Source organism: Apis cerana, linkage group LG5, assembly GCF_029169275.1.
Source record: "Apis cerana isolate GH-2021 linkage group LG5, AcerK_1.0, whole genome shotgun sequence".
Lineage (NCBI taxonomy): Eukaryota > Metazoa > Arthropoda > Insecta > Hymenoptera > Apidae > Apis > Apis cerana.
In genome coordinates this window covers 9010572-9031104 of record NC_083856.1, presented here as the reverse complement: position 1 = coordinate 9031104, position 20533 = coordinate 9010572, and the positions used below count along the sequence as shown (strand labels likewise).

At 49.9% G+C, this 20533-nt stretch overlaps 1 protein-coding gene and 1 long non-coding RNA gene across 3 annotated transcripts in view; one reads left to right on the top strand and one right to left on the bottom strand.

Annotated features, from left to right (window-relative positions):
* Positions 1 to 20533, bottom strand: part of LOC133666094 (uncharacterized) — a 118083-nt gene that overhangs the window by 62411 nt on the left and 35139 nt on the right. The gene's annotated exons all lie outside the window — the stretch shown is intronic.
* Positions 1992 to 20533, top strand: part of LOC107994315 (uncharacterized) — a 210543-nt gene continuing 192001 nt past the window's right edge. For both annotated transcript variants that reach the window (XM_062074918.1, XM_062074916.1), the window contains exon 1: positions 1992 to 3794. The gene's annotated coding sequence lies outside the window, so the exon portion shown is untranslated. The remainder of the gene's footprint in view (positions 3795 to 20533) is intronic.

Here is a 20533-nt window from a genome sequence, read left to right as displayed (position 1 = left end):
CAACTGCGTTTAATTAATTAATTCCTGTAAAGAAATGCACAAATAAGTCGAAAATACCACGCTCTCGAGAACGTTTGAAACGGAAAGAACGTTTTGGAATGCGGAGGAAAGAGAGAAGAGAGAGGGGAGGAAAAGGTAAACACGGTAAACACGGGCCTCCACCCCCCCTCCCCTCTCTCCACGGCCACGCGATCGCGTTTAATCCGAATAAAAATACTACCGGCTGTAGTGTTGTCAAACACAGGGACAGTTTTTATTCGGATTAAGGGAGGAAGGAGGGTTCCGTTCGGGGAAAGGGGGGTCGGTTTGCGGAGCGTCGTGTAATAACATCCCCAAATAACGGTGGTCGAAGTTTGCTCTCGAATCGGGCTGTACAAGAGACAACTCACCTTGAATTATTGTTTCGGTTCCGCGGGATAAGCCTTTTGATAAACCGCTCTTCCCCCTCCCCCTGCCCCGTGACAAATGTCCCCTCGAATCTTTGCCGCGTCGTCGTCGTCGTCATCCGGCGAAATGGTCGATCGGTAATGCGGTTTTTCCCGCGGAAATTGAAAAGTTTTCTTCTTGTGCCCCTCGGGGGAATGGGCGCGAGAATCCGACGGAGGATTTCTGGCGGGATCGAGGGGGATCGAGGCGAGGTTGGTGGAGGAGGAGGAAGCTCGGGGAGATGAGATATCAAAATTGTTTTAAAATTGTCTCCCCCTCGGGATCGAGTTGACGAGCGTCTGCGGAGGAGGAGGAGGAGGAGAGATCGGATGGACCCTCTCCCTCGATCGGTCGCGATCGGAGAACGGATCCACCCCCTTTTCGAAAAACGAGCGGCGTTCCCGTTCGAAACCTCGGCAGTTGCCTCGGTTCAATATTTATGAAATCAATATTTTACTTGGCCGGCGCGTGTTTGTTCTAACCATCGATAGCCATAGTGCGCTAAAAATTGTACCTCTATGCATCACGGATTACGCGTATTAGCCGGGCCACGCTTCTCTACTTCCCTACTACCACCATCCTTTTCCGTGCTTAATTCCGATTAATCCGATGCGACGTATAGTACACGTATATACTATGGTGTACACTCGATTCAATTCATACGTTTTTTTTTCGTCTTACGTACGAATCTCGAATCGAACGGAGGAGAGGATCGCGTCGTAAAAAAAAAAAAGTATCGAGCCACTCTCTTTCGTCGAATCGACGGAACAAGTCTTCTCTTCGCCATCATCTTTCTTCCTTTCGTCGTAAAAATTCCACGCGGCAAATTCGTTAAGATCTTATTCCGGATGAGAGAGATCACGTTTCTAATCGCGAAGCTGTCTGCTATCGAGAAACGTTCGTTACCTCCTCGTGCGAATGCGTACGATACGAAGGCGGAAATTGGGCGAATATTCCGATCGATTGGAGGCGATCGCGCAGGGGGGAGAGGAGGGGGTACACGTGTCCCTTGAGAGATGTCGAAGGGGAGACGGTGGCGTGCGGAGGGAAACAAAACAGCGGAGGGTCGGGATGGACGAAATCGTAGGAACCTTTTAGTCCCGGAGGGAGCACGCCGCGCCAGAACAGATTATCCATCCATTATTTGGGGTTGGGGAGGGGAGAGGGCGGAGAGGAGAGGAGAGAAGAGGGCAAAAAAGTGGCGCGCGCGCGAAAATCCGGGAACGGCGCGAGGACTAGAAGGGAAGACCCGAAGTGGACAAGTTTTCCGGCGGAACTCGGGTTCTCGGGGCCTCGATTCCCTTTAAACGCGCACGCCACGCAGAGAGCCTCGTTATATCCCGGCGTGCCGCGCTCCATTCGTTTCCGCCGCTCGAAACGATGTAATTAATATCGTTGCTCGGCTTTCGAATTTGCGACTGCGCGCAACTCGGTCTCGCTCTGGGCCGCTCAGCCCTCTCGTTCCAACCCGCCCGCTTCCCTCCCTCTCGCTCTCTGTATCTCGCTCTGCCACCCCCCCGTCGTGGGGGTGGCTCTCGTCGCCGAGGTTCGAGCCTCTCAGTCGTGCCGAGAACCCGCTTCGTTGCAGCAGGGTCACCTCCTCCTCCCTCGGTCGACCACTTTTTCGACGTTTCGCCGTTGCTTTCGCGGCGGACTCGGTCGTTCGGGAAAAGTAGGCAGGAAAACGCGATCGTCCCTCTCGAACGTCCAATTCCTGCCTATCGCGTCCTTCCATCGACGTGCCCGCCTTCGACGAGACTTCGGCGGTCCGCTCGAGGCGACGTTTCGAATCTGTGGAGAGTTGCAGTTTCGTAGGATCGTAGGACCAGAGAGGGAGAGAGAGAAAAAGGGAGAGAGAGAGAGAGAGAAAGACTGTGTGCACCGGTATGAAAAGCGCGGCTGTTATCGCGCGCGGATCGAAGGTGGTGGAAAGAAGGGGTTGTGGCGATTTCACGGATTCGCGCGATCGTGTTCCGGTTTAGCGGCGGTTGAAAGTTCTCTCGCCTGGAGAAGAAGAGGGGCTCGTTGTCGGTCGAAAAGGTCTCCCCCTTTTGGCGCGCGAGGGGGGAGGGGCGACTCGGAAAGAGGAAGAGTGACCGATCGATCCTGGTAATAAGGGAACTTTTGCGTTGTCGGGGGTAGGGAAGAGGAATCCGTGGAAGAAGAAGAAGAAGAGGAGGAGGAGGAGAAGGAAGAAGAAGAAGAAGGGTGTCTCGCCGCCACCCTGGAGGAGAAGAAAGTGGACGACGGACCCTTGTCGAAGCTCCATCATCCCCCGGCTGCGAAACTCTTTTGAGGAAACGATCCTCTCGGGAAACCGCTGAAGCGCATCGGAGAACCGTAAGAGACCGTTGTCGAACAGCGAACGACTAGCTTCGCCTTTCTCCCTTTAAGGGGGATCGAATCGCCTCGCCTCGTCGTTTCTCGCCACTTTTTTCTTTTCCTTTTTCTTTTTCTTTCCGTTCTCTTTTCTCTTTCATTTCGTACTCGAGTACGAGCCCAGACTCGCGCCCGACGATCCATCCAACGGCGAACCAATTTGGTAATCGTTAACATTATCTCGGTATCCGGGAACGGGTGATACGTTTAATGGCCCGACAATTAAATATAATTAACTCGGGGGATAGCTGGATACGTGGCGTTCGGCTGCCAATTAGCGCGTTAGCGCCTTATCGAGCAGCGACCGATCGCCCGGCCGCGTCGCTTCCATCGTTCCATCTTCTCGAGCCGATAAAATCGCCGTAGTCGAGGGGATCAGTCGTCCTCTACGAGGAGAAAGAAACAGGGAGAGAGAGAGAGAGAAGGAGAAGCGGCCAATGGATGAAGCGAAGAGAAAGAGCAAAACGAAGAATCGAGAACAAGCCGAAGGATCTAACCGATTCGGCCGATCGTGAACGATCCTCGGGAAGGGAAGAAGAAACTGGTTCGTCTCGCCTCGCGCGTCTCGCGAAAAGTGTGACGGAACGTACGAAAGAAGGATGAAGGGGCGATGAACGCGACGACGGGAATAATAACGGAACGAGCCACGGCGAGTCTTTGACTCCGGTGGAAAGTTCGGGAGAAGTGTTTTTGGTGGAAGAGTACGAGGAGGCGCGAAACGGGCCGGATTACATGGTCGGGGGGAAGGGGGGGAAGGGGGAACGTGGTTCCGTCGCTCGTCGCCTGTTCGCCCTCGCGAGGGCAGCCCTCGACTCGAGCGAACTCGCGTCGCCTGTTCCGTTCGGGGAGCGCGTCGCGCATCAGGCGGATTCCTCCCCGTAGGAGGACTCGAGGAGGATCGAGAACGAGGGGAGAGAAGTGGACGCGCGAGAAAGGGCCGGAAGGAGGATGCAATCGTGACGAACGGAGCTTCCGATCAGGATCGTGAGGTGAGTTGCTACTGTTACCTTTTCTTTTCCTTCTTCGTTTACGACCATCGATTTCGCCGCCACGCGCGCTCATATTCCTCCGCTCGAGAGTGGGAAAAAAGTAAAGGAAAGTAGAAGGGGGATGAAGGGAAGGAGAGACTACTCCCGCGGGAAATGCCGGCACAGCCGGGGGCAGAAATTTCTTTATGCGGTGGCTGGGCTGACTTGGCGACCTTTCGCTCGTCTCCGAGGAATTTCTCGGTCTATTACTTTTCCTAACCCCGGCGACGGCCAGCCGCTACTTTCCCGGGTATCGCGCGGCCCCGCGTAATAGCCGCGCGTTTATTCTTTCCTTTAACTCGCGCTTTTCATCCCGTGTAATTTAACGCGTTCTCGCGCCTTCTTTTGAACTCGAACCAACTCTGTTGATTGCGCTTCGAAATTGCGCCAGAGCTCATTCTCCTTCCTTTCCTTTCTTTCTCTCTTCCTTTATATTTTTCGAATTAACGAGAAGCAGCGTTGCGGTCACGATAGAAATATATATATATATATATAGGTAGGAAACCATGGACACAAGTTAACCGTCTAAGCGGGCGAACAAACGTCTCTAAGGTAGCTTAGGTTCGACGATCAAACGAAAACTTGCGGGCCCTGGTAGCAAAGTTCCCGGGTAATTAATAATTTCTAGAACATCAAACACCGTAGTACTTTCCTATTTACAATATATACTCCTCCTAGTAATTCGTATTCCACGGAGAGAACCGCGTAGAATACACGGTTATACAAGTATACCCACTTTCGAACAAGTATACGCAAGTTTACATTTCGCCTTCTCAAACAAGTTCGATTCCCTCCCCTCGCCGCTTCTTCTTCGCTCCTCGTCCAAAATTTATTCGACCGCGAATTATCCTAATTTCACGGTGCAACATTAGACACACTTGAAGAATACGAGGGAAGGGGGCAGATATCGAACACGGCTTCATCCTTCCCCCTCCACTCTCCTCGTGTCCCGGATAAAGTTTAACGGCTCCCCTCCTGACCGATCCTCCCGCGGCACCGACGATTAATTATTTCGTCACCGATGTCGGTCTAAAGAGGTTATCGAATCTCCCTCAAGTACTTAGTAACTTTACTCGAGAGAGGGTGGTGGCTTTAGCCGCTCGTAAAGCCGTGGAGAGGCTCAGATTTTGAGACTTGGTCGGCGGGAGCGATTCCGGCGCACCTGCGTCCGTTGTACGCCGCCAAGATCAGAGAGAGAGAGAGAGAGGGATGATTCGAGAGCATTATTAAGGACCTCGTGTCTTCGCTCATTACGCCCATTCGTGAAAACCGCGTCGTACGTTCGAGCCTTATCTCCATTAGGCGGGCAGGGAATTAGTAGTGGATAGAGGATGTGTTCAAGCGCGTGTGGAACGGCATAAAATATTCGTCCATCCCGTTCGTTAGGGAGGGGAAAGAACACGTGCTAGCAAGACTTGGCGATAAGGAGTGGAATATATAAATTAAATTTAATTCAAACGCGTACGGAATTCTCGGGATTCTCGGGAAGGAGATTTCATCGATCGACGATTTCGTTTCTCTCGACTCGATGTGTCTCTCTGGTATGCGGCGTGCACGTACGCAGGCAGAAGAAGAACGCGAGAGGAGGCAGATCGATGAAAGAGACAAAAGGAAGATGGCGATAAGCGGATACCAGGTTTCCGCCGTTTACTCGTTAGACCGCTCGATAATTGTTTATCCGCGCCGCAGCCAGCATCGCGATACGGCAACTGGAAAATAATTAATTAGAAGTCACCTGACGCGCGTGCCGCGTTGCGCCCATTCGATTTGGATAATGCGTTTTCCCGCCCCTCCCCCGTGATTCCATCGCAAACCGTGCAATTTTTCGAGACACTCGACCGGCAGAAATTAATTTCGCGATAGACGTGGCAGACACAAAGCGGGTTCCAGCTTGCGCCAGACTAATTAGCAAACAAACGATAATCGATCGTTGATTTCGTTCCCTGCGTGTCGTCTTTCCACCATTCGCAGCTACTACGAACTTGTCATTCCAATTCGAATCGAACTGTTTCTCTTTTCTTCCTCCAAAAATTCCTCCCCTTCCTCGCCTCTCTCCCTACTCCGAGTGAATAAGGAGGAAAAACGACACTCGCGAAGAGGAGTAAAATTGCGTAAAATTGCTTCAAAGAAAAAAAACAAGGCCTGTTGCGCTTACTTAAATTCTCGCGCCCCTCTCGACGACTCTATATATATATATATAGCCATAACTCTCCTAAAACCACCGATTCGTCCGATTTCCGGATTCTTGGATTCCCAGCAGGAATTTTTCATGGCCGAGGTGGCGACGATCCCCGGGGAAAATCCTAAGGGGACAAACGGTTTCCACTTAAGCGCGATTATCCGGCGGCGAGTGTCCGGGCGAGTTGGCCGGCCGTTGATCCGGGCCGAGGTCGCGGCAAGGTGTAAAGACGTCCTTTAATCAAAAGCTTCCCACCACCGATATTAGTCAACGTCGCCCGTTCCTTCCTACCGTCCCCGTCGTAATTTCATAATACCGGCGGCCTGTTCGAGGGCGCCGAGTCGCCGCATAAATCACCGCTTTATCCCTCTCTCCCCGCGGTTTCTCTTCTTTTCCTTTACGCGGAGCCAATCGAACGAATTTCGAATTTTTAATTATCCGTGTGACGAGAGAGGCGTAGCTTCGAACGGGTTTGAAAAGGAAAGGATTGGGAGAGAAAGAGAGAAAAAGAAGATTATGGAGAGGAAAGCACGACTTTGGTCTTCTATCGAGCTTCGATTTCGAATAGGGGGAGAATAATAAGCAAGCTCGAGGAAACGGTTGCTGGCTGTGCGCCACGAGAGGAGAGGAACGAATAAAATCGGGTTGAATCGGGTATATGGCAATATCCGTTAACGATATCCACTTGTACGGAACAAGTGCGAGTTACGCGGTGCGAACGAGAAGAGAAAAAAAATTCTGCGTGGAGGGAAGCGTTTTCGAAGAAATGGAAGGGGAGGGCAAGGGGAGATGAGACTCGGTTTAGGATCTCGATGTAAATGTATCGCGACGGAATATACGCGAGGGGTGGCGTCCGAGCATTAGCCAAAAACCAGTCGCTGAATATATCGGGTGGAAGAGGGAAATGGCGGGTAGGAGAAAGGAAGGAAGCGACCCAGTTCTTCGACCCGCGTCAGATAAATTGGATCCGAGCGGTTTTATCGTAAAACACTGGCTCGGTTCGATCGACGAACGGTGCAGCGATGGCCCGGTCATCGCCGGCAAAACTTTAACTTCGGCCACGGAAAGCGGTGGATCGTCTGCTCGCGACAGCCTCCTCCCTCTTCCTACGGAGTTAGAATCAACTTTTCCCCGGCCCCACCGCGTCCCGATCTTTCTTCTCCTGTCGCTCGACTCCTCGTTTCACGCCCCCACGCTCTCCGACAACGACCGGTACAAATCGACCGCCCTAATTCTCTCCCATCGGGTTGATCGGGTTTCGTTTATCGTTAAAACTCGCCAAACCTTGTTTCGACGATTCTACCAGCTCCGTGCGAATCTCGCCGTGTGAAATATCGCTGTGTTTATTTTTCCCCCGGATTACACGCTGGTACATTACATGGTGGTACACCGGCTATGATCCGCGGGTGTAAATCGTCTTCGAATAGAGCACTCGGCCGTCTTCGCCGAGTGAAATAGGAGGTGAACGCTCGGGACTCGACAAGGAGGGAGGCGTGGAGGGGGATGGTTTGTTCGGTAAACGCGCGGCACGTTGATCCACCGGCTAAGTATTATTTAGTGGTGGTCGGCGACGAGTCGATTTAATTTATATCGCGACGCTCGCCCGCAGAAATACACGGCCGATCTTCTTACCGAACGAGCACGCGTGGCGAACCAAATTTTTACGAGGTACGTCACGTCGTCTCGATGACGCGTTCTGGACGCGTTCCAAACGATCTCATCGTTCGGAGCTCGAAATCCTCTCTATCTTATGACATTGTATCCCGCGATCGTGAGAAGTAGCGGCATCGTGGAAAATTTCCACCTCGATAAAAATTCTCATCGGTTTCGCGAGCTGGCCGAGGGGCTTTTTTCCTTCGCCCCCGTTCGTTTTCATTTTTCACGCTCGTAAGAAAGCAATTGGCGTAAGGATCGGCACCGGATCGGAATTTCACCGAGGTATTGGTTTTTGCACGAGGATGGATACGCAGACCGCTGCTCGCTTCCCGCCGGTAATTATGCAAATAGGGTATCGATTACCGGTTAAAACGCCCGATAAAAATAACGCGAATCCGCAGAGGGCGATCGGTTATCTGCAGATTCGCGTTAAAAAAAAGAAAAAATAGGCAGGATCGCGTTAAATACGGGGGAGGAAATTCTCGAAACGAGAGATTAAAAAAGCGAAAAGGGGTTGGGAAACGGGAATCGGAACGGGGGAGAAAAAGGAGAAAAAGTGGTCGACGCGTATAATTTTCCGGTCTGGCTCTGGCCGGATGAAATTCACCAACGTTTTATAAAAATTACGGCACGCGCAAAAAAGCGTATAGGCATCGGGCGATCGAAAGGGTGAAAAAGATAGGTTCAACCTCCGCAATCAAACAACGATCACGCCCCTTAATGACCGAGTGACTGCTGTTACTCCTTCGTTCGTTTCAGGGGAAGGGGGAGGAGGTGTTTCGTGGCGTGTGGGGTCGAAACAGCTGCGAGTGACACCCCCCTCACTCGTACACATCTCTCTCTCTTTCTGCCTCTCCAGCGTTTTCGCCGCTGTCAGAGCAACACCGCTATACATAATTGCTGCGACTACTACGTGCTACGCTTAACCCTCGCGGTAGAAATTTGCATTATCGGTCTCCCCCCTGCTCGAGAAGAGGGCGGGACGAGGGATTCTCCGAGTAATCATTAAGGAATCAATCACACTCGACGGAGGGAGGGGTTCACTCGTTTTGTCGCCGCGTCGATCGCGCGAATTTCATAATCATCCGTGATTCGTATCGTTGTTCGATGATCACTTTTCTTAATTAAATGGCTGTTATTATCTTACGAGCATTTTTAAACCACGTTTCATAATGCATCACGAAGATGCGGCGGATGTACAAGAAACCGGATCTCGAAACGTAAAAAGGAACGTCTTCCGTTACGGCTTACTACAATTTCGGAGGACCTTTTATTTTCGCAATCGAACCAACCACTTCGCTATTTAAATCTCTCCAAGTTGGTTATAGAAATTCGTATTATCCAATTACCAGCTTCCTCTTTATTCTCGTCACTTCCGAAAATTACCCGAGCTCTGTTATCTCGATATACATACGTTCTCAACTTTCTCGCCTCGCGCTAAGAACATCCGCCTTTAACCCCGTCGCAGCTCGGTTTCCGCCGAATCACGTTACCAATGGTCCTCCAACGGTTCCAGTTTCTTCGCGAAATTATTACCCGTTTGCGAGATCGAAACATCGCTTCGAACATGTACCCCAATTAATATTCCAAAACGCGTAGTCTCGAGGTTTAGATTTTTACGATATCGAAAAAAATTATTCAAACATCCAGGGCAGAATTCGTAAATTTCCCGTCCGCGCCTTACACGAAACGAGATTCGACATCTCGAAGCAATACTCAACCGACGGTGGGTATTCACGAAACACCCCCATGGGGTGACTTACGCGAAATGGAATTAAAAGCGAGTAATAATATTTGCCCGACTCGTTAGGAGGTCGACATCTGTCGCTCCACGTGAGAGAGTGGAGAGAGCGTCCCGTGGAACGCTCGAGATCGTCGAGATACGTATAGATTAGGCATCCGCGTTGATCTCGCCGACTTGCACGAGCCCCGCGACACGTACGATCGCGAGAGGTACATCGCGGTGGCATCGTGGGCGGGACAGCGACGAAATGAAACTGATATGTATGGAAATCACTCGCATCTCTATGTATGAGCCGGAAACGTTACGTTACCGTATATAATACGCGCGATTTTATATGTTTATACGCGCGCATGTGTGGGCATCCACCTCCCCCAGCTAGTCGCCGCTTTAATCGATCGATAGAATCGAGTGGGGGAGAAGGAAACTAGTCGTTTCGTGGAAACGTGATTGCCGGCAACCCTTTCGCGGCCCCGTGGATCAACAAGTCCCCGTTTACTTCCTTCGACGATTCGGGGAAAATATTTAACAATCGGTACCATTTTTCCCGTCCAGGTTTTCGCGGGGTCGGAACACGATTCGAGGATTTTTAAAAACGCGTGAGAATCGCGCGAGACGAGATATCGACAGACAGGCAAGTTTTTGTCCGCGTAACGATATCTCGTCGAGGAGAGAGAGAGAGAGATATCGCTACGTTTGGATCGTGTTTGGACTTTTCGATTTTTCGAATAATATTTGCCGAGCAAATTTGACCTTCGCCTGGCGGAAGAGGGGAGGGAGATCGATTTATCGATTGAGGTAGGTACGTAAGGGATGGACAGAGGTGAGAGGGAGAGAGAGAGGTGGGCAGAACCGATCACCAGTCGTGTATGTACAAGCGGCGGGACGCGAACAATCGCGCACAAATCACCCGTAACGCGCGCGTGGCCATCAACCATCCGAGGCTGCAAAGCCGCGATGGATCCTTGCATCGCGGATCTTTTGTCCCCCGCGGACAATCCCGTCGATTTCTGCCCCCCTCTGCACCACCTCTCTCTCTCCTCGCTGGCGTGTAAACGCGACGGGAGGGCCGGCCGCTTTCATCGCCTCGATTCCGCTGTCCCTGGAATTTCCCTCTTCCCTCCCCCATAAATCAACCGTTGATTATTTCCGCCCGTCGATGCTCCCTGTGTTTCCCTTTCTCTCTCTGCGTTTACGATGTTCCGTTGAACCGCTTACGAGATCGTTGGCGTATTATACGCGCGTATCCGATATCCGCCCGTTGTTTCCTTACGTTGCTCGTGGCGTTCGATGGAATCGGGCCGCGTATGCGTTCGCGGAAATCAAGAGTAAGAAAACATTCGTACGCAGGAGGGGGAGTGTAGGATTTCTTCGCGGACCGCGGTAACCGGAGGAAAATGTCAACCAGGGGAGGGGGAGTCTCGGCGAGTGAATTTGAAAAAAGACTCTATGGACGCGTGTCGAATTGTTCGTATCGTATCGTGGAATAGAGACATACGGATCGAGGAGAGGGGAGGGGAGGAAAGAAACGGGAGGGCGATAACGTTATTTGTATTGTCGATAGTAATATTATCGCACGATTTGGAAGCACAAGCTGTTGAGTTGCGTAGTTCGAGGAATTCGGAGAATCTCTATCGGTCCGTTTCACAGGATTAGTACACTTTTCGGGGTGACGAGGAAAAATCGATCGGGTACGTACGTATGTGCGGGGGCGGAAGGATGCAGCGGTCCAAAAAAGCCGAAACAATTTCGTAAATCGAGCGTGCGTAACATATCGCGCGCGCTCCCATGCCCGCCGGGGCCAGGATCGGTAAATAACTTTCCCGTTACTCTCGCTACTTTAGGCAACTAACGAACGTGAAATTAACCGCGGCAACCTGGGAAATAATCAAAGTAACGACGCTTCAATGCTCGAAATCGCGTTCGTCGTCGTACGCCCGCCGCACACACGCTCGCCCAGACAGTAATTATCGACCCCCGTCAAAGACCTCCCTTTAACGCGGCAGTGCGCGCAATTAAGTGACATAAGCGAGCGTAGCTAGCCACAGTTTGCGCGTCCAATCCTCTTTTTCGACCCCGCCCGGTTCGCGGCGATCATCCTTCCGATATATCGAACTCGCTAAATAAATTTATAATCCTCGTTGTATTTATCTTTCCTTCCCTCCCTCCTCCGTTCTTCCCCTTCCCCGTCTCTTCTCGGCGTTGCCACGACGACGACGACGACGGTTGCCGTCGCGTCGTAAAACGGAAAAAAAATTGACGGTCGAGAGAAAAAATCCCAGGTTATTCTTGGGCCGCGCTTTACGATCGCGAAAACGGCGCGTAATCTCGCGAGCGCGGACGTAAAACGGTCCGAAAGGTAAACACCGGTAGCCAGCAGGATCGATGTCCCGCCAAGATCGAGGCTCGATACGATACGTTCCCCGCCTCGGATCCTGTAAATATCGGAGCGCGATTACGCGAGTTATCGGTTACGAGACACGGCCGGGTGTCGACTATCGCCGTCTCGACGCGACGATTCCCGGTAGTCCGATCGTTTATCAGCGTTCCACGCGTTGTACGCAACTTTGTTATCGGTGCGCAAACGCGCGTGTCGCGATACCACGATCGTAACCTCGAGCTGTTACGCCGTTCGCATTCCGATCGGGGGCCCTCGCTTGTCTCCCCCCCAGCGCAACATCCAGGACAGGATGATGTAATCGAAACGCGTTATCGAAACATCGCCTCAGAGTTTCGTTCCCTCTTCCTCCCTTTCCCCGCGAATCGCGATTTAACGGGCAAGGTGTTCCCTTCCACCTTTCCTGTTCCTCTCTCGTTCTTATTTACCGAGAAATAAGAAAAAAGAAAAAAGGGAAAGTTGTATAGCGAGAAGAAAAAACACACAGTACGATTATGTCGATGAATTCGTAGCGAATGGCTCTTCTGATCGAGGAGAAAGAAGGATATGTCGGTATCGAGAATAGTCTTGGAACGAACCCCTCGACGCATTTTCCTTCTGGTCGGGCGAACAAACAGCTTAAATAAACGCACGTGATTGGATCCGATGTATGCGCATCTGGCTACTGAACGGAGGGAGGGAGGAAAAGGATTCTTTTTTTCTCTCTCTGTCTCTCCCTTTCTCTCAAACACACACGCCCCGTTGGTCCGTTTTTTCCACCCCCTTCGAACAGTCTCGAGTAGGGCACTCGGAAGCACGCTCGGTTCCTTTCATGCGCAAATTCGCACTCGGCGCGACGACTCTCGGCATCCCTCTTTTTTAAAATTATTCCCGCCGACTGTGCCCGCGCGATGACATTAGATTACCCATCCCTTCCGCGAACAGGCACCCCTCTGTCGATCCATGCTCACGAGCGAGTCGTGGAGCGTTGCGCATCCGGTTAGATTGCTCCGCATATATGCATATATCTTTATTGTTACGCTCGAATTTCGTAAGAGCAATTTCTCCGATCTTACGTACTCTCGTTTCTTTTTATTTTTAGCAACATAGTTCTTATCGTGACATCTTTCTTCTTCGAAGAGTTCGATTCCAAAACAAAACGTTAACAGAGAATTGGTATACAATTTTTTTATTTTTATTTCTAGCATCGTCATAGTTTCTACCCATTTAGTAGATAGACAATTTGTCGAGATAAAAATAATTTGTTCGCCTCCTTTAAATCCTCGACATCTTTTTTTTTTTCAAAGTCGTCGAAAATCAACGCGGCGCGTTCGATTCCGAAACTACGTCACACTCGTGGCACAGAGACAGAGAGAAATTCGTTCGTTACAATTTTTATTCGTTTCATTCGGTCGCTCACAGCCGGTGAGTTTTAATTTCATCCAGAATTTTTCATCCCGCTATTCGACGCGTAACGCGAGGCGTGCGCCGTTGACTGAAAGGCGGAATAACATTGGATTACCCACACCCCCATTGTTGACGCCCCACTGGCAACCCTGGCAGTTTTTACACCCTCTTCAGCCACCCCAGAGAGCGAGCCGGGGAGCGAGCGTTCCTTTCTTCTCGTGGCCACGCGCGGTAAAGGGAAAACAATCTTTGGCGGAAAACAGCGCGTCGAATAATTTATCGGCGGCGGGCCCAAGTTGCAAGGAGTCACGACCACCCCTCTCCCTATCTATCACCCCTCCCCTCACGCTCCGCTCTTTCGCAGGCCCGCTTCAAACCAATCTCCAAACCTCCGACTTCCCCTGGATGGAGAGAGAATTTCTCGCGCAGAAAATTTCACGTGCTCGTGCCGATTTTCGAGCAATTCTCACCGAGATTTTTTCGCGCCAAACACAGGGGAAAAAATTTAGTGACGAGAAGAGTGGAGTGAAACGGGCGAAATTGGAAGAAAGAGCGAGAATCCTCAGAGATTTTTTTTTTTTTAACTCTTTCGAGTCTCGAAAGTGCGAGTTTCGAGAATTTCGATCGATAAATCGACGCATCGTTTCGGAAATTGTAACTGACGCAGAGCAGACGTGAAGTTTACAACGCGTAGAGTCATTTACGAAGAGAGAAGAGAAGAAAGGAAGGGGCTTGGAAAGGGAAACGGAAAGGGAGGTGGAAAAAGAGAGGGATAGCTGGCTGGTGTGCATTCCTCGATCTGGTTTTCTCCAGGGAGCGAGAGGCAGGGTCGAGAGATATCGCAACAGAACTAATCAACGCGAGGCAAGAACGATTTTCACCCCTGTCGTTCCGAATAAAAAATAGTTCCCGCCCGATAATATCGCTGCCGGGAAGATAGACTTTTTTTCACTCTCTTTCTCTCCTCGTCCCCCACGACTCTGTTCATCCTTCCAACCTATGCAAACTGCCTATGAGAGCTCCCAAGGGAAACGAGCACTCGTCTTAAATCCGCTCCAATATTTTCTGAATCGGCCTGTCCAGATGGACAGAAGATTCCCTCTCGCGAGATTAATCGCCTATCCTCCTCCTTCGATCCTCGATGAACGTCCACGTTCGCGCCTTCGCGTCGTTTCCCCTTTGCTTTCGAGAAAAAAAGAAAAAGAGAAAGAAAAAGAAAAATCGTGGTCGAAAGTTCGGTCGCAGTGGGGTTAGAAAATTCTGTAGCAGCGAAAATGACGAGGCGCGAATACGAATTCGGCTGCAAATCGATTTTTTATTGGCACTCGATCACCAGGGGTGGGTTCGACGATTGAAGTGGGCCCGCCGGAATCCAAACTTCCTGCTGGCGCTCTTTCTCTCTCTCTCCCCTCCCTCCTCTCCGCTCCGTCACTCGTTTAAACCAGCCAGATCCCCGTGCCTCTCTCGTTCACACGCTAATTCGTGACTCAGCCGAGCAATTAATCAAGTTCATTCGCATCGCACTCGACTACGCCGCTCGGAGTAGTTTAAGTTAAGTTCATCGTTGCAACCGACGGTAACTTGACGATAACTTCGCCTCTGCTTCTGCGGAGTACGAGTCTTGGAGGAGGGGGAGTTTGGCTGAGCGTGGAAAAGGTCAAAAATCGCAATCGTGATAGCTTCGAGAGTCTCGAGTAGAACAGTTTGATCGAGCGATTCGAAGTTTTTGAATCTATTTGTGCGATTTGATAAATTTGTCCATTTAGTCTTCGATTTCTTTTTTGAATTGAGAAAGCATGTAAAGTATGTCGTAGAGAAATTTTCTTACAGAATAACGTAAGAGTAACGTAAGAAATTGTTTCGATAAAATATATATATGTGTCTTGCAAACGAAGAAAAAGAAGAAGAAGAAGAAGAGTCTAATTCGAGTTAGTCCGCGGAGCAAGGGCCACGAATTACGAGGGCATAGGTAACGTATATGAATGACGTGGCTGAACTCTGACATCGGTAACATCGTTTTAGGGACACTCCAGACATCAGCTGCTGTTTGTTAAACATCGTTCAGCTTGTCAGCGTGAACACGCCCGCCTGCTCCCGTTGCACGCGTCCTAAAAATTCAAGCGTCCTTCTCTCCCCTTCCTCGACGACTTGGTCGACCATCTCGATCGATTCACCCGCTTCCTTCCCGCTATCGTCTCTTAATAACTTTCGATCCTTTCGAGAGCGGAGATTATTCTTATTCCCCTTTCGTTCCCCCTAATTATCGGAACATTCGTTCGCTCTTTCAAATTCGAGAGAAACTTTGGGACGAAGTTGAAACAACGGTGATTTTTCTGGCGGTTGGAAAAGATTCAACCGTCGTTCGAGGATGATTCGTATTGACGATTGACGTTTTATTTATAAACGACCGTCGGCGGACCGTTTCTTTCTTTTCTTCTTCTTTTTTTTTTTATAAGAATCCATTTAATAAAACGATGCGCGTAATCGATGCTTCGTTGAAGCTCGTTTGTGTCATTTCTGCGAGCCGATAGTCACGGAAAGGGACGGAAAGTCGATAGCGATGAGTTTGCGACACGCCGTGTAATTTAATCGTTTAAAAAGTTTCTCCGGCAATCCCGGAGGAGTTTCCTCGACGTTGCACCGTCGGACACGGTTCAATCTGCTCCTTAAATATTTGTCGATAAATCGGGAAGAAATTCCGATAGGAAATTCGTCTCGTTAGATATTGTTTCGAAACACCGATAATACCCGGGCGCCGCCCTGAGAGAGATTTTCAGGGAACGAGGATAGAGATTAAATTCGGCTCGCGACGCTGTTTCGAAAATCGTGTGCGTGCAATTTCGAAATCCAGGGATCGACGTACAGATGTTAAGGTCCCATGGTTAATAAGATCCGTCCCGACTCGCAAAATTCTTGGACGAGCACGAATAGGTGTAACGCAACGAGGAGAAAATAAAGAGATGAAACGGCGAGTGGCGCGAGAAAATAACTCGCACGACTCGCGATGTGACGAGAGTGAAAAAGTTGAATCGCCGTTAAAAATAACGCCGGTCCTCTCTCCGCTCGGCCGGCAAAACTATTGCCCTCCTCCCCGTTTCGAGATTGCACGCCGGGAACCGATCGGCCCTCGACTATATATATCAAGCGGGACCGAGTATAAATATTTATAAAATAGCGTCGGCAGATGGTGGGTTGATTCAGTTACACCAGCGCTACCACGGACCCGCTTTCCACGTCACCCAACGGTATACTTATTACCGTTGTTTGTTTCTTATATTAGACGCGCCGTGAATCACAACTTCTGTCCACAGATTTTTCATTCACGGTCTGGGGTGTAAATTATCTCGAGACGTCTAAAGTTCGAATTCGATTCCAACTTATTTTTCTTTTCTTTCCTTTTTCTCTTTTTTTTTTTTTTTTTCGAACACGGCAAATTTTCACTAAAAAGATATCGTTCGTGTTTCGTCACTCTCGCCCTCGTTTCGAGACGACAGGATTGAAGAGATAAACAACGGTGGGGGAAAGAAAGAGAGAGAGAGAGGGAAAATCGAATGGTCGCAATCCGGTTCGAGCAACTCCTCGTTGCTACTGCAATGCTTTTGCAATGCTTGCTTTTATCGTAGGCGTGTGTACTCGTTAATAATTTATGTTCGACTAACGGTTACGTGTACCGGACGTTTCGACTTTATCGCATATATCGGAGCATCGGTATACGCATGAATTTCAAACGAGGAATATCAACCGTAATTTTTTCTTTAATCGCGTCTTCGAGAGAATCTATTGAATTTCTCGCAAAATAATTGTTATCTCGATCTCGAAAGTTGAGGATCAAGTACGGTTGTATCGTTGCGATCGTTCTCTTCTCTTTCCCAACAATTCTCCGCGTTCGTTTTCCCAGGCCTTCGTCGTCCAATTCCGCGAGAGTTTCCGCCCGATTTAATCGCGCGCGCGCGCGGGTCCACCAGACTTTCCAAGACCTATATTTCATTTTTAATATCGCACGTGTGGCGCCCGCGATGATATATTTCCACCAGCTAGCTAACCGCGTGCTTTCGAACCACCCCCTCGGATCACAGTCGATTCGCCTTTATTCGTTATCGATCCTTTCATCGAGAATGGAACAAGCGTACCTTGTATTTTTTTTTCGCCGATTTTTCATCGGATCGATCGGCTCTTCCCTCCGCCGAAAAAGTGGAAATAAATATTTATTTCCGTGGGAAACGCGCATAATAAATCGATCGGTTTTTTCCCCCCTCGACCACGAGAGCAATTGTTGCGCGTGCAAATTAACCCGACGGACAGTATTATTATTCAATTCATTCCCAATAGATGGATAATAGAAGTGGAACGGAACGGAAAAAGAAGACCGCGCGTTTCGATTTCTTCGAAACCACGTTTCGAGCGTCGCCTGTGAACGACGTTTCGACGAACGCGCTCTCGTTTATTCGCCACACAAGCGCGTGCAACGCACACCGACACGCGTGGAAAATGCAACGGTTTGCGTTTGTTCGGCTTCCGACAACGAGGTGGGAACCGGTGTTGCGCGGAATCGATAAACGGCCACGGCGAAAAGTCGCGAGTTTGCCGCGAGATGAAAACGCGCGCGGGTGCAATTAAGGCGTACACACGACGCTGTTCCTTCGGTGGGAAGGCCTTTGCACGGCCTTTGTACTTGCACCGTTCGTACTCTAATTGATCCAACAGGTAACGAGATACCCGAGATTCGCAAATCCCGGCTGCTCGCGTCGTTTCGATCGTAATAATTACCACCGGGATGATGATCATTTTCACCGATTTTCCTCGATTCAACAAAGCAATGGAACAAAGCAATTAGTCAGGAACGAACAATGGAAGCTGGGCGTGGAGGATCTCTTCGTTCTTTTTTCTCTCTCTCTCTCGTTTCTCGTTTCTGTGTCATCGTCGAAACGATCCGCTCAATTGTAGATCTCGTGCTTTGGCGAGAGGAAAATTTTTCTTTTTCTTTCCTTCTTCATTTTCAAGCGCATCAAGTTTCATCTCTCGAAGAGGAGAGAGAAACTCGGTTGAAGATCACCGCTCGTATCGACTCGCCATTTCGAGAATTCGTAATTTTTCTTTCCGATCGTAAATTGGCGAGAGTCTGGGCCAAGACGTACGCGGCAATAGGGCGAAATTAACGCACCACCTTGTTTCCGCCTTTTATCCCATCCCCGACCAAGCTCCAACGCGGGGGGATACCTTCTCCCTCAGCCTCTTTTTTTTTTTGTTCGAACTTAATCCCAGCAGCGACCAGGGAAGGCGAGTTTTCTTCCTTCTCTCCTTGCCTTGGTGGGGGCGAGTAGACCCTCGAAGACTTTAAATTTCGACTTGGCGAAGAAACGGCAGAAGTAGGAGCGCTCAAACTTTTCATCCCTCCGCCATTACTGGATTTCGAGCACAGTTTAATCTCGTCGTTTACGCGGAATAATCGCGAGACGCCTCGAGGATGTGCATTAAAAGTCATACCCACCCCTCCTCTCCTGAAATTCCTTCCCCCGTCCGCCCACTTGTCTCTTCTCTACAAGCTTCTCTTCATCATTTACGACCTTTCGCTTCTCTTCCCGCCAACTTTAACGGCAAAAGCAAGAAATAACTTTCGAAATATTTTCCCTAACTATCGCGATACGCGATAGCTGACAGAATTTTAGCGAGTTCTCCTCCGCGACCTCACAGAGAGAGAGAGAGGGTTCGAATCGCGTATTCGATACTCGGCTGGAATAATTATTACGAGTTGAATTTGTGGAGCTGTTTCTCGAGAACGTGCATAACACTCCACCTAACTACGCGATTTTACGCGAGGCACGGACGAATTTCTCGAAACCGAAAAATAGAATTCTCGTTTCGAAGATTTTCACCTTCGGTGTAAACGGTGTTCGAGCGAAAGATTTCCTTCCTCCCCCTGATTTACGAGCTTTTCTCATTGATCGGATTCGAATGTCGGAGGATAGAGAAAGAGAGAGAGAGAAAGAGAGGAACAACTTTGTTATTTTCAGTCGAGCGGATCGCAGCGAACCGTGGAGAAACGAAAGTGATTTTGCGGTCGCGACGTCCGGTGAAAACCAGGCCCGCGTTAAATGGAAGCGTAATTGACTATGAAAAAACAACGCCCGTGGAAAATCGACTCGATCTCTGTAGGACTGGTTTTCACGCGCAACCTAAAGGAATGCGTTCCAGTCTCTCTCTCTCTCTCTTTCTCTTTCTCGTCAAGGAAATCGCGGAAAATTCGTCGTGACTGAAAACAATGCCAATAATTATCACATCGGTATCGTTTACAACGATGATAACGAAGTTAATCGTATGATAATAAGAACAACAGCAACACCGTGCAGATACATAGACGCACAGCGGAGGGATAACGAAAGGTCGTCGTCGCTCTCGTTCCACTTTTTCGAAGCGGAACCGTGCGTGACCGACACCGTCACGTTCGAAATCATCGATTCGAGATTCTCAATCCCCGAATCATCCGCAAAGGTGGCGCGCATCGATACGGGAGAGAGGGTTGGAAGAGGGATCTCCTGCCCGACGCGGCGACCGAATATCGGCCTTCCACGAGCGACAATGACCGGCCCTCGAAACGGATAAGCCTGCAATCGTACCGTTTGTACTTCCGTACGGCCGCATCCCCCGCTTGATCGCTTTGTGAAAGCCATCCATACGCATCCGTGATCAAGGTATCAGCCGCGATTTCATCCGACGAAAATCTATGTCGAGGACGCGCCGCTCGATCCCCTCGATTTTGTCATCCGCCTCGCTTCACCTACGCCCCCTCCCCCCTTCTCTGCTCGTTCAACGGGAGGCACAGGGAGCGGAGTGTTGGTTTAATCTCTCCTATCCTTTCCAGCGCGCATCGTACATCGATATGATTTCCGAATCGAAACTGCTTCCGCGTTCGAGACCAACTACTTGAAACCGCAACGAGCATCGGACGACTTTCGTCCGTACGATAATATGGGAAATACACGTGGGCATCGACGAGAAATCGAGAGCGCGAAAAATCGGCGGCGAACGAATCGCCTTTGCCGCGCGGCCAATTGCTCTTCGATTAATAAAATATCGGAGGCGTGTGTTGTGTCGGGGGCTAGCGATATCCCGTTGTTTGGAAAATTGGAGGGCGCGGTGTAACATACGTATCTACGGCGTTTCGTTCAACGACACCGATAACGGGTGTTTGTTCTAAGCTTCGGTGGCCTTTTTTTTCTCTTCTTTTTTTTTTCATAAATCTCAAAGAAATTGGCCTGTAATTAATCGTTAACCGACATTTTCGATACGCAATTGGATTGGAACGGGCGAGGCCGATGTCGATTCCCAATTTCCGATTTTTC